The sequence below is a fragment of the Hyla sarda genome, chromosome 5, assembly GCF_029499605.1.
Source record: "Hyla sarda isolate aHylSar1 chromosome 5, aHylSar1.hap1, whole genome shotgun sequence".
NCBI classification, from domain to species: domain Eukaryota; kingdom Metazoa; phylum Chordata; class Amphibia; order Anura; family Hylidae; genus Hyla; species Hyla sarda.
The window spans coordinates 371,750,238-371,774,636 of record NC_079193.1 but is presented as its reverse complement, the minus strand read 5'-3'; the positions used below and the strand labels follow the sequence as shown (position 1 = coordinate 371,774,636).

The following is a 24,399-nucleotide window of genomic DNA, read 5'->3' as shown; positions in this document are numbered from 1 at the left end:
CTTATGTTCAAATCCCACTAAGGACAACAATAAATAAAGCATTATTATTATTATAATTAGGTCAGCAGAGAGAACTGTGTTTGTGATGTCATCAGAGAGCATTCCAAAAAGAAAAGAATTTCCTCTGTAGTATTCAGCAGCTAATAAGTACAGGTAGAATTAAGATTTTTTAATAGAAGTAATTAACAAATATGTTTCACTTTCTGCCACCAGTTTATTTAAAAGAAAAAAGGTTTTCACCGGAGTACCCCTTTAATGCCATCTGCCACTAGGGTAACAACTGCCTTCATCACAACCCGTTATTACAAATGCAAGTCTATGGAAGGGGTATCATGCCCCCTCCCATAGGCTTGTAATGAGGGGGCGGGGCATTATGTCACAAGGGGGCGGGCCATGACGTCCCAATGCCCCATCCCATCATCAGCCTTGGAGAAAACTTAGCTCTCGGGTGTTGAGGTACCGGGCTGCTGCAGGGGAGATCATGGGGGTCCCTAGCTGCGGGCCTCCCGCGATCAGACATCTTATCCCTCTAGGCGATAAGATGTCTAACAGAGGAGTATCCCTTTAACAGGAAAATATATAAAGGACACCATGTAGGTGTATGTACAGTTTAAACTTATGAGAGGAGGACTATGTACTCCATTACAAACTGTATAAGGCTACAGAAACAAATGGATAGCTTTGTCTGGCCTTTCACAGTAACTAAGCCAAAATTATTTTTTCAGGAAAAAAAAAAATAACAACGTATGTGGTAGCCCAGTACGGGAGGTGTTACCTCTTACCCTTGCTGCCCTGTCCGGTAGCCTCCCTTCAGTGTCCTCTGGGCCCCTTGTACTTGTTTCCCGCCTGTATATATGTTTTTCTATGTATTATAATATACAATGTGCTGTCGCTTTAAGAAATGTACCATGTGATTGTTACCCAGGAGGTACCAGTGACCAGGTGATCCCAGCAATGATCTATGGGCTCCCTGTTAGTCTCCCCTAGATAAGCCCTGGGAGGAGCTAGCTCGCTCTCTTTGAGCTCTTTTGCTCTTTGAATCACTGACCACCTCCATGGGCCCTGCCTGAACTGTATCTACCCTCAGTAAAGCTACCGTTATCCGTAACCTGGCATCTGAGCCTAGCCCAGGATCTAGTGGTATACCTTCGGGTGGGATTGAGGCTAAACCACGCCCCGGCATCACAAATACAATGGGTTAAGGCCATCTGCCCCTAGGGTAACAACATCTGCCCTTATCATACCCCGTTACCACAACTTTTGGAACAGGATACAGGTGTGCGCCTTATGCCACAAGTCCTCCCTCAGTCTGAACTGTGTCCAGTATTGTCAGAAAATTGCATGCCGATGCAAATAAAGTTTGCGCCAGAAAATGTACGGGACTTTGTCGGTGGAAGGTGTTTTACCCGACACGCTTGTGAAATAGAGGGGGAGGTGAAGAAAAGACTGTTATGTGCTATTGAAAACAACCCTAAAGTCGTGAACACTATGTGCAAAATCCATACTGAAGCAATGTTACGTGCTAAGATGTCTGCTGCCATACCTGAAAGGGTTCGTCTGTTGGAAGAAAATCGCACTAAAGGATCACTCCAGGGCCAGCGTCCCACCCCTGGGTGTGGAAGTCAAGTCACAGTTCCTAGTCCTAAATTGAACTTGAAATATCCGCCCCTTGTTGCCAGGGGAGCGGAGGAAGAGGACGCACCGCCGAGTCCTTTCCCGTCCCAGGCCCTGCAGATGATGAAGTTCCGGCTGGCGGCCATTTTGCTGGAGACCGGTATACAAAGCGGAGTGGAGCCAGACCTCTTCAGTCGTGCGGAAGTTCCTGGTGAGAGCAAGAAGATGGCGGATGCGCAACAGACTACACGTGCAGAGAGTCCCAAGATGGCGCTGAAGGCCCGGAGATTCGCTGGGGCACACATGTTTCAAGGGTTAGCGGACCGTCTCCAGAAGATCTCCATCGGGGCCAAGGTGGCCTGCTATCAAGTCCCGTTGCCCGAGGACAATGGAGACTGGACAGCAACCCCGGTGGAAGGTACGCCGAAGTCTTCAAGAGGGCCGTTGCCAATGAAGCTGTCACCCCACCACCGGACCTGAGGATCCCGGGTGGAGATCTACACAGAGGAATCGGAAGGGAGTACTCCGGCTGAGGCCATGTTCTCTACCCCTCCATCTACCCCCAGTCCAGAGCCTGCACCCCAGGTCCAGCAGCCCCCAGCACATCCCCAGTCACCACCATTACTTAAGTGGCTATTTGGCAATGAGCCTGCATTAATCCAGTTCATGAGGGATCATCTCCTACCCCTGCCAGGGAAGTCCCAACCGCCCGGGCCGAGAAGGCCAAACAGGAGGCCATAGTGGCTACCATCATGGAAGATTTAAGGGCACAGAGGAGAAGAGAGTATGGCCCTAAAGTAGTGCCTTATGAAGTACGTCAAATCCAGCAGCAGGACACTAAAAGCCTTGAGGCTTTGTATATCAGAAGGCTGGAACAAACCAGAGAGAGAGAGCCACCCCTAGAGCGTCAAAAAGCCACAGTCATCAAGTTTGACAGAATGAGGGGTTATGGCACATTAATGGACTGTCACAACGGTGGTACTATTCTGGTCAACTGGAGAGCGGTGAAGAGAGACTACCTCCCTACACCTCTATACTCCCTAGAGCGTGAAGAGATTGTAGAATACACCCCGGAGAACTACAGAGCCTGCAAGGGGAATGGGCAGCAGCTGTCACTAGGTCCAAGAATCCAACACAAATCCCCTTTGCCTACTTCCCCTCTGAAGATTGGGATTCAGATCCATTTGGTCTCCTGCCACCAAGCATCAAGGGAAAAGTCATCCAAGAAGAATGGTAACCTGAGTCACCTGTTATGGACCCCAGCTAGCTGCGTCGAGGGTCTTCTACAGATGTGCCCTGGCCTACTCCTGTGGTCGAAGAGGTTTAGCCTAACCAACGGGCACCAACTAAAGTGCCTTGGCCTACTCCTGCAGAGGAGGAAGTTTGACCGGCCCAAGAGGCACCTACACATGATTCCCCAGTGGCACAAGCTGCTGTTGTACAAGTGGTGGTCACAGTGAGCCCAACGATCACTGATTCCAGCTTTTCCCATGTGTCGTGGGACACTCATGTTAGTCCTATGGAGGGGGCACAGTCTTGTTGTCCTAGGCACATGTCCCAGCCGAGAAAACAAGCTGACCGTTGAGGTTTGGATGGAAAGTTGCCAGGCCACAGTGCTTGAGTCTTGAAAGATGTTTGCTACTATTTGAGTCGAAGAGACCAAATGTATTTTGTGCATTGTTGTGTTACAGGTTATGCAGCGTTCAAGAAGAAGTGCCTGACAAACTTGTCAAGAAGTTTATTTGTAACCATATGCGTAAGTGTACGTACCCGGCTTATAGCCGCGACCCTTTACTGAGAACTCAAAATGTACCAGAACTGTACTCTCCATATGTATTCAGTAATATACTTTGTCTATGTTTTTTCACAGATGAATGCAAACATTACTGTACTATATTGTTTATGGAGTGTTGTAATCAAATGTATATAACATGTATATACAGAGTTGTCTAAGATGTCTCCTTGTGTTTATGGCGATTTATCCAGGAGGTAAGGAGAAACGTAACTGCCTCACCGTCATGACAAATTCCCGCAAGGTACAACGATTAGCTCCCAATATAATATGTAAAGTTGTACCACACATAGTTAATCCATACATCATCAAAATAGTCCACATACATGTAAATATCTTAATTTGTACTGTAACATCATTCGTAGTCCCAGTCCACAAGTCTTCAACGTATGCATATATATGTCTAATGTTTTCTCTCCGATCCATGTGTACAGGGTACTCTACTGGCCAGAGGGTTCCACTGAGATATAGGTAAAAGCACGTATAGAGACAGAGTACAATATGTAAAGGTAATACTGTTGTGTAGAATAACAATGTATGTTGAGTTCTGGGGAGAAGTGTTGAGAACCGAAGGGCCTCAGCAGCCAAGGCATTGGTAAGATAGCCTCCGATAGCCCAATCCGCAACTTATGTGTATTGGTGTATTAAATGTGTTACGAAAGCAGTTACAAGGTCCGTTTACCCCACATGTTTATTGCCCTAAAATATAGGTGCCTGTATGGACATTTACAAGTGCTACATGGTCTCGCCCCTGTTTTGCTTTTCATAACCAGACTTGTGAAGGACATTTTTCATAATGCCCCAGGAACTAGGCCCCCATTGGCCACTTCGGTCATCCACCCTCCAGGACTGGGCGTTGAGGACGACTGTATTTAAGAGGGGGAGTTTGTGGTGGCCCAGTATGGGAGGTGTTACCCTGTACCCTTGCTGCCCTGTCCAGCAACCTCCCTTCAGCGTCCCCTGCGCCCCTTGTACTTGTTCCCCCCCCCCCCCGTCTTTCTATGTATTATAATGTGCTGTTGGTTTAAGAAATGTACCATGTGATTGTTATCCAGGGGGGATCAGTGACCAGGTGATCCCAGGGGTGACTTATGGGCTCCCTGCTAGTCGCCCCTACATAAGCTCTGTGAGGAGCTAGCTCGCTCTCCTTGAGCTCTTTTGCTCTTTTGTTGCTGAGGTCCAGTGCAGTCAAGTTGAGTCCTAGTGTGTGTGTCCAGAGTCATTGGAGGCCTCAAGTCAAGTCTGCAGCCACAGTCATAGCTTTGTCAGTCATCAGTCAAGTCAAGTCAGTCCCTGTCAGCAACCGTCAAGTCAGCGTGGCCTGCATTAAATGGCCCAGTCCTACTACAAGTCCCTACAAGCCCTTAACCCCTTAACGACGCAGGACGTATATTTACGTCCTGCGCCGGCTCCCGCGATATGAAGCGGGATCGCGCCGCGATCCCACATCATATCGCGTCAGTCCCGGCGCTCATCAACGGCCGGGACCCGCGGCTAATACCACACATCGCCGATCGCGGCGATGTGCGGTATTAACCCTTTAGAAGCGGCGGTCAAAGCTGACCGCCGCTTCTAAAGTGAAAGTGAAAGTGACCCGGCTGCTCAGTCGGGTTGTTCGGGACCGCCGCGGTGAAATCGCGGCGTCCCGAACAGCTGACCGGACACCGGGAGGGCCCTTACCTGCCTCCTCGGTGTCCGATCGGCGAATGACTGCTCCGTGCCTGAGATCCAGGCAGGAGCAGTCAAGCGCCGATAACACTGATCACAGGCGTGTTAATACACGCCTGTGATCTGTGTAAAAGATCAGTGTGTGCAGTGTTATAGGTCCTTATGGGACCTATAACACTGCAAAAAAAATGTTAAAAAAAAGTGTTAATAAAGGTCATTTAACCCCTTCCCTAATAAAAGTTTGAATCACCCCCCTTTTCCCATTAAAAAAATAAAACAGTGTAAAAAAAATAAAAAATAAACATATGTGGTATCGCCGCGTGCGTAAATGTCCGAACTATAAAAATATATAATTAATTAAACCGCATGGTCAATGGCGTACGCGCAAAAAAATTCCAAAGTCCAAAAAAGCGTATTTTGGTCACTTTTAATACCATCAAAAAATGAAAAAAACGTGATCAAAAAGTCCGATCAAAACAAAAATCATACCGATAAAAACTTGAGATCACGCTGCAAAAAATGAGTCCCATACCGCCCTGTACGTGGAAAAATAAAAAAGTTATAGGGGTCAGAAGATGACATTTTTAAACGTATACATTTTCCTGCATGTAGTTATGATTTTTTCCAGAAGTGCGACAAAATCAAACCTATATAAGTAGGGTATCATTTTAACCATATGGACCTACAGAATAATGATAAGGCATACTTTTTACCGAAATATGCACTTCGTAGAAAAGGAAACCCCCAAAAGTTACAAAATGGCGTTTTTTCTTCGATTTTGTCGCACAATGATTTTTTATTTACATTTCGCCATGCAGTTTTGGGTAAAATGACTAATGTCACTGCAAAGTAGAATTGGCAACGCAAAAAATAAGCCATAATTTGGATTTTTAGGTGGAAAATTGAAAGGGTTATGATTTTTAAAAGGTAAGGAGGAAAAAACGAAAGTGCAAAAACGGAAAAACCCTGAGTCCTTAAGGGGTTAAAGGGGTACTCCCATGGAATATTTTTATTTTTTATTTTTTAAATCAACTGGTGTCAGAAAGTTAAGCAAATTTGTAAATTACTTCTATTAAAAAATCTTAATCCTTCCAGTACTTTTTAGGGGCTACATACTATAGAGGAAATGCTTTACTTTTTAGATTTCTCTGATGTCATGACCACAGTGCTCTCTGTTGACCATTTTAGGAACTGTCCAGTGCAGGAGAAAATCCCCATAGCAAACATATGCTGCTCAGGACAGTTCCTAAAATGGACAGCAGAGGTCAGCAGGGAGCACTGTGGTCATGACATCAGAAAAATCTAAAAAGTAAAGCATTTCCTCTGTAGTATACATCCCCTAAAAAGTACTGGAAGGATTAAGATTTTTTTTATAGAAGTAATTTACAAATCTGTTTAACTTTCTGGCACCAGTTGATTTAAAAAAAAAAGTTTTCCACGTGAGTACCCCTTTAAGGTCTCTGAGTCACTGGTCACCTCCGTGGGCCCTGGCTGAACTGTATAGACTTTACCATCTGTCTACTCTCAGTAAAGCTACCGTTATCTGTAACTTGGGGTCGGAGTCATTATTGCCCCCGTGCCTAGTCCAGAATCTAGCGTATACCTTCGGTTGGTATCGAGGATAAACCACTCCCTGGCATCACGAATACAAGGGGTTAATGCCATCTGCCCTCGTCACAACCCGTTACCACACGTACACCACGTAGGTGTACCTACACTTTACAACTATGAGAGCTGGACAATATGCTCCACTTAAAACTGTATAAGGCTACAGAAACAAGGGTGTAGCTTTGGCTGGCCTTTCACAGTAACTAGACCAAAATTAGTTTTTCAGGTAAAAAAAAAAAAAACTTACACCACCTATGTACGCACAGGTTACACTTATGAGAGGACAATAAGCTCCGCTACGCAACCTGTATTAGGCACTGTAACCAGGTGACTATGGCTTTCCGTGCTCACCCTAACTGGCCCCTGTTAGCTTTACAGTTGTTGTACAACCAACTGCAGCAGTATAGAGTTGCTGTGTAGTACAGTCCAGTACAGTATTATTAGGCACTAATAGCAGGTGACAATGGATTTTAGTGCTCTGCCTAACTGGCCTCTATAAGCTTTAAAGTTGTTGTACATCCCACTGCAGCAGTACAGAGTCGCTGTGTATTACACCCAAAAGTGTACTCTCTCTCTCCTTTTCTGCAGTGATTTGGGCTTGTGGTGAATCGCTGCTGTCAAGCATTGCTTTCTCTCTCCCTGCAATGAAATGCTCTCTCTAAAAAAAAACGCCGCAAGATGGCTGCCGGTAATATAGAGGGTTTGACATCACAGGGGTGGCTGGCTGCTGATTGGCTGTGTGCTGCCATGGGATTCAGGGTCATCCCGCCTTGTCGCCTTCCCAGGATTCCATGCCCCATATCCTCACATGTGGATCCGCCATCTTACATGCCCTGAAGCCTGGACCGCACTAAATGGATTTTAATTAAGCGATTCGTGCAATCGAATCGCGGCAATATTCGGATTTGTTGCGAAGCAAATACTTCCTGAAATTCGTAACAAATTTGGATTCGTCAGATTTGATTCGCTCATACCTAGTGGGAGTTGTAGTATTGCTGGAGCGGGGGAAACACTGGTCTATAGCATTACTCCTCCTGAGTCCTCTGGGTTATGAACACTGGAATAAGTAAGAATACACTTATATATAAAGTATATTGGCAGTGCACAGGTTAAACGGTTATCTGGAATTAGAAAAACAGAGCTAATTAATTCCAAAAAAACAGCACCACCCCTGTCATCAGGTTGTCTGTGGTATTGCAGCTCAATTCCATTGAAGTGAATGGAGCCAAATTGTAATTCCACACTTAACCTGAGGACAGGGGTGGCGCTGCTTTTGGAAGAAAATAGCTCAGTTCTTCCTTTTAATGATTCTGATATGCCATTGGCTGTCCGGGCATGCTGGGAGTTGTAGTTTTGCAACAGCTGGAGGCCCACAGTTTGGACAATGTTTGTCCAGTCTTCAGTCCCGCATCCCTGGATACAACGTCTCCCTGACTCCCGACGCTTTCTATCATTGTCGCCGCTGATCAAACAGACGCGGAAAACAAAAGCTTATTATCTCCCCTCATCGCACCGCCGCAGAGGCACGCCGGCCAAGAGACCAGGATGACGTCAGCCAATCCCATTAATTACAATAAAAGTCCACAAAGCAAACGCCACGGTGCTGCAAAAACTGCCCCCCCCCCCCCACACACATGACAGTCACATGATCACGTATACTGTATGTATTCAAAGGGTTAAGTGGACATTTTTCTGCAGAAGCCCTGTCCATAGAGCTGCTACGGTAGAATAAGAAATCCCCTTCATGTTAACCCTTGACGTGCCAGAATGCACCACTCATTAGCGTTCGTGTGCATAGCGCCCCCTATAACCAACAGCATGGTGGTCTCCTAGATGGATTACATTGGTCGATCCTTAAAGGGGTATTCCAGTAAAAAACTTTATTTTATTTTTTTTCATATCAACTGGCTCCAGAAAGTTAAATAGATTTGTAATTACTTCTATAAAAAAAATATATATATCTTAATCCTTACAATACTTATCAGATGCTGAAGTTGAGTTGTTCTTTACTGTCTGAGAACAGTGCTCTCTGCTGACACTTCTGTCTGTCTCAGGAGCAAATCCCCAGAGCAAATCAATCCTGCTCAGGACAGTTCCTGAGACAGACAGAGGTGTCAGCAGAGAGCACTGTTGTCAGACAGAAAAGAACAGCTCAACTTCAGCAGCTGAGTAGTATTGGAAGGATTCATTTTTTTTTATAAAAGTAATTTACAAATCTATTAAACTTTCTGAAGCCAGTTGAATACCCCTTTAAGAAGTCAACGGATTATCTGGGTGCAGGATGCACTATGGCAATACCCTCCAAACCCTGGACCTTTAGATGTGGCAAAACTACAACTCCCAGCATGCCCGGGAGTTCCGGTCCAGCCACGGTGAGCAATGCATTCTGGCTAGTAAAAGGTTAACGTGAAGGCAATTTCTCATCCTAATGTACTAACTCTATGGACAGGCTGCATTAGGGCTTCTGAAATAGCTGTCCGCTTAACCCTTCCATGACCTGAGAGCATAAAGCATGTGATCATGTGACTGTCGGATTAGTGCACAAAAAAATGCCGCGGCCAGATGTTAGCTGAATAGAGAATAATAAAACACCAAACCTACTGTGCGTTTTTTTCCTTTGGCGTTTTGTCACTCATCTTTGGCGTTTTTCTGCGGTTTTGGGCTCAGTGGCAGTTTTCACCACACTGGCGTATTTTTTCCCCCAATTCTTCAATAGAAATCTGTAAATCACATGATGAAAAAATACATGACTATAAATATATATATATAAAAAAAAAAAATAATAATAATAATAATAATATATATATATATATATATATATATATATATATATATATATATATATATACACATGGAAAACCCAGGAAAAAAGCAAAGACTAAAACCCACTATTTTTGAAAATGAAAAACGCCACAAAAACTGCCTCTTGGGAGTGCAAAGTGAATAGGCAGTTTTTTTTTAATTTTTTTTTTAATTTTTTGTAAGGTGGCGTCCGGCCATAGAGGGTTTGCAGTTCAGATGACGTAAGAAAGAGCAGGAACAATTTCCTATAGCAAATCTCTCCTGCTCTGGACAGTTCCTGACATGAACAGAGGTGTCAGCAGAGAGCACTGTGGTCAGACAGAAAGGAAACTCAAAAAGAAAAGAACTTCCTCTGTAGTATACAGCAGCTGATAAATACAGGAAGGATGAAGATTTTTTTTTTTTATAGAAGTCATTTACAAATCTGTTTAACTTTCTGGCACCAGATGATTAAAAAAAAAATAAAAAAAAATAATAATAATAATCCACCGAAGTAGCCCAAGGGGGAAAAATTTAAAAAAAATAAAAAATAAAAAAAATAAAAACAAACACAAAAAATAATAATAATAATAATAAAAAAAATTAAAAAAATGCCATGTGGAATTTCAAATTTCCCTATAGACTCCTAACTAACATCTATTCAGAGTATGGTGTGTGTGTGTCTTTTTTCCTTTTTCTCAATTTTTCTTCCTAAGGCTGTGTTCACGCGTTCAGGTTTTCAATTGCAGTTTTTGAATGCTGGAACAGATAAGGGGTACTCTGGTGGAAAACATTTTTTTTTTTTTTTTTATCAACTGGTGCCAGAAAGTTAAACAGACGTGTAAATGACTTCTATTAAAAAATCTTTACTCTTCCAGTACTTTTTAGCAGCTGTATGCTACAGAGGAAATTATTTTCTTTTTGTATTTCTTTTTTTTGTCTTGTCCACAGTGCTCTCTGCTGACACCTCTGTCCGTGTCAGGAACTGTCCAGAGCAGCATAGGTTTGCTATGAGGATTTTCTCCTGCTCTGTACAGTTCCTGATACGGGCATCAGGTGTCAGCAGAGAGCACTGTGGACAAGACAAAAAAAAAAGAAATTCAAAAAGAAAAGAATTTCCTCTGTAGCATACAGCTGCTAAAAAGTACTGGAAGGATTAAGATTTTTTTTTAATAGAAGTCATTTACAAATCTGTTTAACTCTCTGGCACCGGTTGATTTAGAAAAAAAAACGTTTTCCACCGGAGTACCCAAAGGGAAGACCGAAGCCTCTCTCCTTTTCCCACACCCCTTTCTGACTCTGCATCCAATAATTGCGATTGAAAACCTGAACGTGTGAACACAGCCGTACGGCTGTGTTCACACGGTCAGGTTTTCAATCGCAATTATTGACAAATAATAAAATAAAAGCCACGAGCAGATCCTAACCGGAATGCCCCTATAAAGGAAAGACCGAGACTTCTCCTCTTTTCCAATCCATTCCCCGCTTCCAGATTTGACAATAATGGCCATTAAAAGAAGAAAAAACCTGAACGTGTGTGAACGCGGCCCTTGTTGGGAGAGTTCAGCGCAGGCCCTTCCGGTGACCGAAGGGTTAAACCACATGTTATTATGAACCCTTCATCTCCTGACCCTCCGTACACGCCTTCTAAAGAACCCATTACGGTTTAACCCCTTCCGACCTGGAGCGCCCACCTGGCCGCCGTTTTGGCGCAGGCCCGGCGGTCTTCCCATAGAGCAGATGTATTTTCCAGCCACACATTGTTAAGTCCAATCGAGCAGCTGTTGCTCGGCGAGAGCTCTCTGAGTTCAATAACCATGGCAACAGCGAGAACCAGCCTCATCCTTCCTCATCGCTCCCTCTCCCCAGAGCTACAACACAGGCTGCATCTCTAGCAGAGGAGCGACGCTCTGCCCTTACCGATAGCCTCCCAGCCCGGGCTCGTCCTATGAACCAGCCGGGGGTCTAGGAGCGGAAATACCGCAGCACTACAGGGGTCGATATAGGCAGGTAAGCCCCCCCCGCAAACAACTACCCCCATCATCATCTCCCATTGTGGCAACTGAAACCATGGCATCGGTTCTGGTGCAGAATTTTCGTGGTCCCTACGACACCTCTTCATGGTTATATCCCCCCCCCCCTCCTCCTACTAAACCTTGAGCATTCAACTAGTAACATTGTAACTATTCATCGGCTCCATTTACATTGATACATTGTATCCAGCTGGATTGTCTACTCATGATCGTGCTGATCTGTACAGCCCCGGTATATGGGGGTCAACGCAAATGTTGGACCACCGGATTAGAGGAATAATCAGTGTGTGTATAATGTGTAATGTACAGAAGGGGTCGATTGCGTATCAGGTGCAACATTTGGAATCTGCCGGATCCGCAGTGTGTTGTTTGTCTGGAATAGTTATCGGTTACTTTGTATCTCTACATAATAAAGACATGAAGGAGAGAACTGTGAGGGAAGGAGAGAGAAACAGGAGCGTTAGAGGGTTATGTTCTTGTTTGTATGATTGTTGCTGTTGTTATGATGATGGTGATGACTGATATTATCATTGTTATTATTATTATTATCTTTATTATTATTTTACAATTATAATTAAAAAAAAAATATATATATATATATATATATATATATATAAAACATATTTTTTGTATACATTATTATTACATTGTTCTCTTTCTTCTCCTTCCTTTTATTATTTTGCTATATTTTTATATTTTTATATTTTTTTATAAACTACCGGTATTATCAGTCTTCTTATGTTTATAATAATAATAATAATAATTAGTATTATTAGTTTTATTATTATGATTATTATTATTATTATTAATTTGTATAAATAATATTATAACATTTTACTCCTTATTATTATTCTGCCATTTTTTTTGCATAACTTATTATTACCACAGTCTCCTCTTCTTTTCATTCTTCTCTTCTTTTCCTTCCACTTTTTATTCTCTTTCTCCTTTTATTATTATGCAATTATTACATTTTTTTATACATTATTACTCCTACATTCTTCTCCATCTTCTTCTTATGTTTATTATTATTTTATTATTATATTGTTATTATTAATAATAATATTGTTATTATTTTTTGTAGAAATTATTATAATTACATTGTTTTTATTTTTTTTAGAAAGTATTATTTCTACCTTCTTATTATTATGCAATGTTTTGCTTTTTATTTTAATGTCTATTCATTTTACATTCAACTTCCTGTTACTATTACAATATAAAAAATTACTTTTGACTTTTGATTTTTTTATGTTTATTTAGACATTTCTATTTTATTTTATTTTTTGTTTAACATTATTTTGAAAAAATCTCTCTCTCTCTCTCTCTCTCTCTCTCTCTCTCTCTCTCTCTCTCTCTCTCTCTCTCTCTCTCTAAATATATGTTTATAGATGTAGTAGAGCTGTGTCTGTCATTAGGTAAACTGTAGCTATAGTTCAGTGGTCTTCAAATAGTGGCCCTCCAGATATTGCAAAACTATAACTCCCAACTCCCGGAATGCTGTAAGGTGTATTTTTGCAACAGCTGGAGGCGCACTGGTTGGGAAACACTGCTGTAATGCAAAGGAGATAAAACATAAGTGATGGCAGAACACCAGTACTCAGCTCTGCTACATTAGGAGAAAGCTCTATCTGTAAAATCTAAGGCCAATTTCATGCGGGTGTAATATGCATCTGTATTACGACCACAAGTCCCAGCACGGCTGCGGCTTTGATGACCCAATCTGACAGCTGTCAGTCAAGAGCAGTTGCTAGAGCTGAATAGTGGATTCTGTGACCTTGTCGTTGTGCGGCTGATGCTGACGTTTTGGACTCTGCTACATCTTGCCATGTAGAATGTGCAGAATGTAGGAAGCTCCAGTGCTGTATGAGATGCATGCAGATTTAGAGGGGGGTAAAAAAAAAGTACAGTGAGAATGACGCAGTGTATTTAAAGATGTAGCAGAGCTGAATGTGTGTTTAAAGATGTAGCAGAGCTGAATGCGTGTTTAAAGATGTAGCAGAGCTAAATGTGTCAGATCTATTAGAGATAAGCAGGTGCATGAGAACTGGATTTTCTTTAGCAGTCCAGGCATGCTGGGAGTTGTAGTTTTGCAACAGCTGGAGAAACACTGGTTGGGAAACGCTGAGGTAAAGTAACCCATTCACTATGGTTGGTTTTGCCAGGTGTAGTAGTGTTGAGCTTGTCACATATTATCCAAGAAAACATGTCTCGATTTTTGTTAGATGTAGCAGATCCGAATTTGTCACTTGTAGCTGCTTTGTATGTTTGAGAGCTACGTTTGGCAAATGTAGCAGAGGTGAGTTTGCCTGATACAGCAGAGCTGAATGTGTCAGATCTAAGGGCTCGTTCACACTGCCACCTGTTCCCGTCAAAAAATGCCCGTTATGCAACCCGTTTGCTACTTTTGCAAACGGGTCGTAAAGGGCTGTAAACGGGTTGTTAAGGGCTGTGATCTCAATGGGATTTTTTTTTTTTTTACAGTCCTTTATCACCCGTTTGCACCCGTTATGTTTCCAACCCGTTATTTTTGACGGCTAAAAGACATTCCATGCACAATTTTTTGGCCCGTCAAAAAATTACGGGTGAAAAACGAGAATTACTGTACTATAGGACAGGTGCGATACTATACTTGTTAGGGAAATGTTATTGTATCTTTTTCTTTTTTCTTTGATGTTTTCTACCTTGTCTCTTTTGATAATATGAAAAAACAACGAAACTTGAATAAACAGTTATATAAAAATTTTTTTTTTACATTGAAGTCTATGGGAAACGTGTTACAAACGGGTTACCCTTTAATGTACCCTTTAATGTACCCGTTAATTTCAATCAATTTTTCACCTGCTCAGAAGAGGTGGCATGAACCAGGAATTAACCGATTAAAGGATTATGGTTTAAAACGGGTGCAAACGGATATAATATACGAGTTTTCAACCGTTAAAAAAAAAAGGGTTACTAGACCCGTTTGCAATCCGTTTGCACCCGTTGGTAACCCGTTTTTTCATCTTCCGTTATTTTACTTGAATGGGTGAATATCGGGACAGGAACCAACGGATGTGTGAACCTAGCCTATCCAGGATAAGCATTAGAGATGAGCGAACTTACAGTAAATTTGATTCGTCACGAACTTCTCGGCTCGGCAGTTGATGACTTTTCCTGCATAAATTAGTTCAGCTTTCCGGTGCTCCGGTGGGCTGGAAAAGGTGGATACAGTCCTAGGAGACTCTTTCCTAGGAACGTATCCACCTTTTCCAGCCCACCGGAGCACCTGAAAGCTGAACTAATTTATGCAGGAAAAGTCATCAATTGCCGAGCCGAGAAGTTTGTGACGAATCAAATTTACTGTAAGTTCGCTCATCTCTAATGAGCATGTCAGAAAGAGCAGAGCTGAGCTCTTCATATGTATGAGAGCTGAATTGCCGTTGGCTGTCCGGGCATGCTGGGAGTTGTAGTTTTGCAACAGCTGGAGGAACACTAGTTGGGAAACACTGAGCTAGAGTAAAGCATGTACTATGGAGGGTGAAGCAGTGACGAGTTTGTTACATATAGTAGTGCTGACAGTTATCTGATAGAACAGTGGTCTCCAACCTGCGGACCTCCAGAGGTTGCAAAACTACAACTCCCAGCATGCCCGGACAGCCAACGGCTGTCCGGGCATGCTGGGAGTTGTAGATTTGCAACATCTGGAGGTCCGCAAGTTGGAGACCACTGCGATAGAACATGTCTGGGTTTTGGCCAGATGTAGTCCAGCTGAATTTGTCACTTGTAGCTTCTTTGTTTGTTGTATGTTTAAAGGGGTACTCCGGTGAAAACCTTTTTTCTTTTAAATCAACTGGTGGCAGAAAGTTAAACATATTTGTAAATTACTTCTATTAAAAAATCTTAATCCTTCCTGTACTTATTAGCTGCTGAATACTACAGAGGAAATTCTTTTCTTTTTTGAATGCTCTCTGATGACATCACAAGCACAGTTCTCTCTGCTGACGTTATTATAATAATAATAATAATAATAATGCTTTATTTATTGTTGTCCTTAGTGGGGTTTGAACCCAAGTCCCCAGCACTGCAAGGCAGCAGTGCTAACCACTGAGCCACCATGCTGCCCTTAGCATACATCTGCTATGCATGGTTGCTAAAATGGACAGAGATGTCAGCAGAGAGCACTGTGCTCGTGATGTCATCAGTGTTCCAAAAAGAAAGGAATTTCCTCTGTAGCATCCAGCAGCTAATAAGTACTGGAAGGATTAAGATTTTTTTAATAGAAGTAATTTACAAATATGTTTAACTTTCTGCCACCAGTTTATTTAAAAGAAAAAAGGTTTTCACCGGAGTACCCCTTTAAGAGGTTAGTTTGGCAAATGTGACTTTACCTGATACGGCAGAGCTGCGTTTATTCTTTACAGCAGAGCTGTGTTTGCCAACTATAGAATAGCTGAGCTGAGCTGGTATTTACGGATGCAGCAGACATGACTTTTCTATTGGGCACCAGTCATGGCGGAGCCTCGGTGGATCTCTTTATAGCAGGATTGCAGGTAGCAACAACTGAGTGAGTAATGACCGTGCAACCTCAGAGAGCTCACTCAGCTCTGCTACATCTATAGCTCATAAGAAGATGTACAGTAATACATATGGCCCATCCCACCTGTATGCTAAAGGGGTATTCTCACCTTAGGGGTACGTTCACACGAGCGGATCCTTAGCGCAGATTACGCTGCAGATCCGCCGCTGAAGGACCGCTGTATGCTGCCTTTACAGGTGCCTGCCCGGAGCGGCAATCCGCCACTACAAGCAGACACACTGCGATGTGCGAGTCGCCGTGCGCATGCGCAGTATACTCGCACATCATGTGTGGGAGTTCACCGCGCAAGTGTGGCAACTCGTACATCGCAGAAGAGTCTGCTCGCAACGGCGGATTGCCGCTCTGAGCAGGCACATCTAAAGGCAGCATGTAGGGGTCCTTCAGCAGCGGATCTTAAAATACGCTGTGGATCCGCACATGTGAACGTACCCTAAAAGTGATGGCATAGTGCTAGGTTGGCAGAGTTCCCCCCTGTGGGCCCGGCGGAGTTCCCGCCTTCAGGACCCCCACCAATATTTCAGTGTTTCCCCTACACAGCAGAGCCCCAACATCCTGCAGCGCAGCCCCACCAAGTGAATGGAGATGGCTGCCGATCCCTCTACAAACGGGGGGCCGGGACCACTGCTGTGCAATGGAAACTAAACCAGCACTGCGGCCCCAGAGAGCTTCTGGGCCCCGATGCTAAATCTGTGCTTTGGGCCCCCTTAGCCACCAGGGCCCCGGTACATCTTTAGCTACACCCCTGCCAGAGGTTGGACCCCCTTTGATCATAAAGTTATAGGCCAGTGGTCTCAGACTGTGGCCCTCCAGATGTTGCAAAATTTCAACTCCCAGCATGCCCGGACAGCCGTTGGCTGTCCGGGCATGCTGGGAGTTGAAGTTTTGCAATATCTGGAGGGCCACAGTTTGAGACCACTGTTATAGGGGGAGATTTATCAAAACATGTATAGGAGAAGAGTGGAGCAGTTGCCCATAGCGACCAATCAGATCGCTTCTTTAATTTTCTAAAAGGCCCCATAAAAATGAAAGCAGCAATCTGATTGGTTGCTATGGGCAACTGCATAGAAACCCTACACAAGCTTTAATAAATCTCCCCCTATGTGTATATACTAGCAATATGAGATGGGAATACCCCTTTAATGTAACAGGAGGCGATACCCACGGAGTAGGAGTCTCACCAACTGGGCGTACAGTGCGGCAGCCCGGAGAATGGCGCGCAGACTATTAGCATACATATTTTTAGTCGGGCCCAGACGGATCCATTGTATAATGAGAGGGATGAGTCATGAGCGCTCCAGATCTGCCAAAACTTCCAACCTATCATGGACGTACTGTAGGATGTTCCGAGAAAATTAGAGATATAATCTATCTATAATCTATCTATCTATCTATCTATCTATCTATCTATCTATCTATCTATCTCATATCTATCTATCTATCTATCTCATATCTATCTATCTATCTATCTCATATCTATCTATCTCATATCTATCTATCTATCTCATATCTATCTATCTATCTATCTATCTATCTCATATCTATCTATCCAAAGATTGGCGGCACTACCACTGTAGCAATAAGTCCTGGGGTGCAGGCTGAAGACAACAGTCCCAATCGCAGACTGTGTAGATAATCCAGAAGCAAAGAAATGCCAGCAGCACACCTGTTGTTAAAGTGCAAAAATTGGGATTTTATTGACCCATATCAAGTGCGACGTTTCAACGGCATCCCGCCATCTTTTTCAAGCGTCTTGAAAAAGATGGCGGGATGCCGGCGAAACGTCGCACTTGATATGGGTCAGTAAAATCCCACTTTTTGCACTTTAACAACGGGTGTGCTGCTGGCATTTCTTTGCTTCTATCTATCTATCTCATATCTATCTATCTATTTATTTATCTATCAATCTATCTATCTCATATCTATCTATCTCATATCTATCTATCTCATATCTATCTATCTCATATCTATCTATCTATCTATCAATCTATTTATCTATCTAACTCATATCTATCTCATATCTATCTATCTATCTATCTCATATCTATCTATCTCATATCTATCTCATATATATCTCATATCTATCTCATTATCTATATATCTCATATCTATCTATCTCATATCTATCTATCTCATATCTATCAATCTATCTCATATCTATCTAACTCATATCTATCTGTGTATCTCATATCTATCTATCTCATATCTATCTATCTAATATCTATCTATGGCATATCTATCTATATATCTCATATCTATCAATCTATCTAATATCTATCTATCTATCGTATATCTATCTTTTTATCTCATATCTATCAATCTATCTATCTCATATCTATCTAACTCATATCTATCTATCTATGTATCTCATATCTATCTATCTCATATCTAAGTATCTATCTCATATCTATCTATCTCATATCTATCTCATATCTATCTATCTCATATCTATCTCATATCTATCTATCTCATATCTATCTATCTATCTATCTCACATCTATCTATCTAATATCTATCTATCTCATATCTATCTATCTATCTATCTATCTATCTATCTCTTATCTATCTATCTATCTATCTCATATCTATCTATCTCATATCTATCTATCTATCTATCTATCTAATATCTATCTATCTCATATCTATCTATCTATCTATCTATCTCTTATCTATCTATCTATCTATCTCATATCTATCTATATATCTCATATCTATCTGTCTGTCTATCTATCTAACCATCTCCTATCAATCTATCTATCCAGTGAGTAGCACTGTAGCCTTGCAGCGCTGGGGACCTGGGTTCAAATCCCACCAAGGACAACACCTGCAAAGAGTTTGTATGTTCTCTCGGTGTTTGTGTGGGTCTCCTCTGGTTACTCTGGTTTCCTCCCACACTTCTAAACCTGCTGATAGGTTTAGGCTGTGAGCCCCGATGGGGACAGGAATCAATTAGAGTGTCCAGCGCTGCGGAATCTGTGTGCGCTCTATAAATAATGAATTATAATCAGATGATGAGCAGAGTGTCCAGCGCTGCGGAATCTATATAATGAATTATAATCAGATGATGAGTGTTATTGAGCCTATTGCTTTATATCTGTAGATGTTCAAAATACCTAAACGAGACAAATAGAAGTAATAATGGATCCGTCCTTCGCTGATGGTTTCCATATTTGATTTTCTTGAACTTTGTAGAGAATTTATCTCAGAGGGCGTCTGGATTTTACCTCTGCTGGTTGTACTGACAGTATTAAAGGGGTACTCTGCCCCTAGACATCTTTTTCCCTTATCCAAATGATAGGGGATAAGATGTCTGATGAAGCGAACTTTGCTCAGCGCCGGATGACTGGCGATGCGGGGCGGAGGCTTGTGACGTTACGGTCACGCCTCACTTGTGATGTCACGGCCACGCCCCCTCAATGCAGGTCTATGGGAGGGGGCGTGACATCAGTCACGCCCCCTCCCATAGACCTGCATTGAGGGGGCGTGGCCGTGAAATCACAAGCCTCCGGCGCTGCACCCGACGCTCTAAATGAATGCCGGGTGCAGCAGGAAAATCGCGGGGGTCCCCAGCAGCGGGACCCCCGCGATCAGACAACTTATCCCCTATCCTTTGGATAGGAGATAAGATGTCTAGGGGCGGAATACCCCTTTAAATAGTGGAAGAGTTCCCCTTTAATATGGAGATGCTCTACAGTCTGGTGCTTTATGAGTCGTGTTTGTGACTCTTTACTGTATCTTATTACGGACACTCTGGATATGTCCCCCCCCCCCCCCCCCCCCCCGATCTGTTGTAATCTTTATGGTGGCGGAGGACGGAGGGTTTAAATCTGCAGCTTATTTCCAGGCCAGGAATCCGTCAGGTTTTGATGAATTGGGTAATGAATGTGATTAGGACACGTCGTGTGGGATGTCGTTTTCTCCATTAGACAGATATAAAGCAGACTCACCGTGTCATAGGTTGGAGCTGGATAATTGCAGATATTTTTCTTACTAATTTAATAAATTTAAACATTGAATTTCAAAGCAACTCATCACTGTATCGCGGCCTCTACCAAGATACAATGTGTCGGGGGGGACAGAGGAGTGGACATGTATACCAGCAGTCCAGCACCCACCATAGACGTAGACCAAGTGATGGCTATGGGGCCCAGCTGAGGCTTAGGATGCATGGCGCTACCATTGGCTTGTAGTGACCTCCTTTCTTATGGCTCGTGGGGTCCCAACGGTTCAACCTCCACTGATAGTTATCCACATTTCCGGTTTGATCAGTGATGTCTTTGTGGTGTGCCACAGGGGTGCAATGTGAGGTGTATGGGGCAGATATTGTAGCCCAGGGGCAGATGGTGTTAACCCCTAAATGCTTGTGACGCCATGATGTTGAACCGAGAACCATCCGATCGGTAGCACTGCTAGTCCTAGTTAGGCAGGGCAAATTAGAGTACAAGACCAGGTCAGGGTTAGCGGTAGCTTTACTGAGGTAGACAGATGGTACAGTCTTTACAGCTAGGCCAGGATCCCAGAGAGGTGACCAGTAACACAGGGGACCTCACAGCTTGCTGGGACTTGCAGCAACTTTGATAGACTTTAGGACAGCCACGCTGACTATAATAGACTTGACTTGACTGTAGATAATGACAACAGACAGAGATGACTTGACTTACTGACTTGTGGCTGCAATCCACTCCTGAGGCCTCCAGATGCGCTGGACATTGGCTCTGAGACGTCTGGACTTGACCTCAGCAGAAGTGAATCACCAGAGCAAAAGAGGTAGTTTGCAGCTCCTCCCTTCCTTATAAAGGGGGGCTGAGCAAGGAGCCCACAGGTCAAGCTGCAGGTCACCTGGTTAGCTGGTGCTCTCTGGGTAACAAAACATGTGGCTTGAATATGTGACAACATTATCATGTGACTAACTCAAAGGTCCACAAAGGTCCTTTATACATAATACATATAACACTATGGGGGAGATGCTGCAGGAGAGTCCCTACGACACAGAGGGACTCAACCTGACAGGGCCTAAGTACTGTACGGGACTATGTTCCGTACTGGGACATCACATTTTTGCGGTGTCCCAAGACCAAATGCTCTCCTGTGAGCTGAAGATTGCCTTGGGTACCCCTGATGTCTCTATGTTGGGCCCATTGCTCCATGGTTGAATTTATGATACTGTGTTAAATTCCTGTTTAATGGCAAATTAAATTTTGTACTGTACCCTTAAGGGAATGCTGCAGAGTGACCAGGTGACCCTGACGCCCCAATGGGTGCCCCCCCTAACATTGACCCTTATATAGTGTAGGAGGGGAGGAGCTGTTCAGTCTAGAGGAATTAGGGTTGTTAGGAGCTGTGTTCAGTAAGTAATGGAGTCAAGTGCAGGTACCGTGAGGAGAAGCCTAGGGAGAACAAAATCTTCAAATTCTATAGCCACGCCAATCTCAAGTAGGCCCCAGAGCACAGGTAAATGTCAAAGCCTGGCGGTAAGCAAGGCTTGTATTGTCAAGGATTCAGTCATTTCAGCAAAGATAGTTATCCATTACCTCGGATCTGTGTATTCATTACCCGTGCCTGGCCCTGGAGAATCTATTTGTGGAGGTTATCGGTGCCCTGGTGTTACAAACTTAATCTTTCAACCTACCTTCAATCACTCCATTCACTATTAGTGGCACCACAGCCTTGTCTTTGGCATCACGGACTGTGTGTCATACTATCCACACCGTAGGCACCACATATTGCTGGTACACACTGCTGATACCTGTAGTTCCTGCATCTTTAGAGGGCAGGGCTCAATATCAGAATTATGATAGGTCCCATCCCAAGCATTTCCCAGCTGATAGTACCACATACACCATCAGTCACATGAGTAGATGGGGTTTAATGAAATTTCAGACAGGACCTCTAAGGAAATGGTCACATGGAGAGGTCCCCAGGATGGGGAGACATGGCAGTGTGGTCTTGCGGGTAAAGCCGCTGCTTACCTGCAAAATCTTGGTGCCATTATGTGCCCATAAAAATAATGTGGCCTACATGGAACTGACACCTCAGACAAGATTCCCAAATTGATTGAGACCCCAGACCAGACCCCAATATTAATGAGTCCAGAATAGATCACCAAACTAATTTGATCCCAATCAAACTTATCAGACTCAAAAATGAATCAGACGACAAAACCGACCACAAAACCAATCAGACTCCAGACCTGACCCCAAAACCAATCAGACCCCAGGCCTGACCACAATACCAATCAGACCCAAGACCCAACCCTAAAACCAATCAGACCCCAGACCCGACCACAAAACTAATCAGACTCCAGCCCCGAGCACCAAACCAATCAGACCCCAGATCCGCCCACAAAACCAATCAGACCCCAGACCTGACCACAAAACCAATCAGACCCCAGACCCACCCACAAAACCAATCAGACCCCAGACCCAACCACAATACCAACCAGACCCCAGACCGACCCTAAAACCAATCAGAAACCCAGACCTGCCCACAAAACCAATCAGACCCCAGACCTGACCACAAAACTAATCAGACTCCAGACCCGAGCACCAAACCAATCAGACCCCAGATCCGACCACAAAACCAATCAGACCCCAGACCCAACCACAAAACCAATCAGACCCCAGACCCAACCACAAAACCAATCAGACCCTAGACCGACCACAAAACCATTCAGACCCCAGACCCAACCACAAAACCAATCAGACCCCAGACCTGATCACGATACCAATCAGACCCCAGACCCGACCCCAATACCAATCAGACCCCAGACCCGACCACAATACCAATCAGACCCCAGACCCGACCACAAAACCAATCAGACCCCACACCCGACAACAAAACCAATCAGATCCCAGACACGACCACAAAACCAATCAAACCCCACACCCGACCACAATACCAATCAGACCCCAGACCCGACCACAATACCAATCAGACCCCAGACCCGACCACAATACCAATCAGACCCCAGACCCGACCAAAATACCAATCAAACCCCAGACCCAACCACAAAACCAATCAGACCCCACACCCGACCACAAAACCAATCAGACCCCAGACCTGACCACAAAACCAATCAGGCCCCAGACCCAACCACAAAACCAATCAGACCCCAGACCCGACCACAAAACCAATCAGACCCCAGACCCAACCACAAAACCAATCAGACCCCACACCCGACCACAATACCAATCAGACCCCAGACCCAACCACAATACCAATCAGACCCCACACCCGACCACAATACCAATCAGACCTCAGACCCATCCACAAAACCAATCAGGCCCCAGACCAGATTCATAAATGATTTAGATCCCAGATCAGATCCCACAAATCTAATCAGACCCCACATTAGACTTGTAGATTAATCAGACCCCAGACCTGATTCCAAAATGAAACGAATCCTAGATCAGACTCCTAATTAATGAGACCCTTGAGCAGACACTAGAATTAATCAGACTCCACATCAGACTCAAAAATGAATCAAATCCCAGATCGGACCTCAAATCTAATCAGACACTACATTTGACCTGTAGAGCAGTGGTCTCAAATTGTAGCCCTCCAGATGTTGCAAAACTTCAACTCCCAGCATGCCTGCACAGCCAACCAATGAATCAATGAGTAAAGATCAAGTCCTTATATTTACTCATTGATTCATTGCTTCTTCTTTGGGTCTGGATGTTATCCAGCTCAGGACCTTGTGTGCCATGCTCTGAAGGTCACGATGTGGCAGAGGGGCCCTCAAGGCTTTGGGGTCCTGTCACAACTACGACTTACATCTATCCATATTTCACTGCTGACATATTTCGCTGCTGACACCAGTTTATTAGAAAAAAAATAGTTTTCCACCGGAGTACCCCTTAAAGGTTTAGTGTCCCTTTAAATCCTATTACCATATAGCCAGAGGTCAAATCCCAATCAGGTGTATGTAAAAAATACATGAAAGTGTTTTCCCACACGATGTGGATGAGACACATTGATCTGCTCTACTATTTCTATGTTACAGCTGAAGAAATCAATGAAAGTGGAGCTGATGTGGAGCCGCAGATATAGGGAACTATTGATTCACGCTGCACAGAAGAGGTCACATGATTTATATATAAGTGTATACCATATTATATAATAGGGGTCCTCCCCCACTGTATATGACGTGGCATTGAGATCTATCATACAAGTGGGATAAAATGAGTCCAGGAACTGGTCATAAAATGGAGAACAAAGAGGGCCACGGTCTCATGGGTGCGTACTGGAATCTAAGGGCCAAAGGGCCCCTCTACAGAGCTCTACTCTTTACTAGCAGAGTACCTGGCATCAGGGGCGTAGCCTTAGAAGTA

General features: G+C 43.7%; 1 protein-coding gene and 1 long non-coding RNA gene across 2 annotated transcripts in view; one reads left to right on the top strand and one right to left on the bottom strand.

Annotated features, from left to right (window-relative positions):
- LOC130274461 (uncharacterized) overlaps positions 1–11,242 on the bottom strand; it is a 60,188-nt gene extending 48,946 nt beyond the window's left edge. The window contains exons 1-2 of the long non-coding RNA XR_008844398.1: positions 11,158–11,242; positions 9,284–9,402 (exon numbers count right to left, since the gene is read on the bottom strand). This is a non-coding gene — a long non-coding RNA (uncharacterized LOC130274461). The remainder of the gene's footprint in view (positions 1–9,283; positions 9,403–11,157) is intronic.
- Positions 11,243–11,329: 87 nt separating this feature from the next.
- The window catches only part of FAM135B (family with sequence similarity 135 member B), a 174,501-nt gene continuing 161,431 nt past the window's right edge, over positions 11,330–24,399 (top strand). Inside the window, exon 1 of the mRNA XM_056522809.1 lies at positions 11,330–11,473. The gene's annotated coding sequence lies outside the window, so the exon portion shown is untranslated. The remainder of the gene's footprint in view (positions 11,474–24,399) is intronic.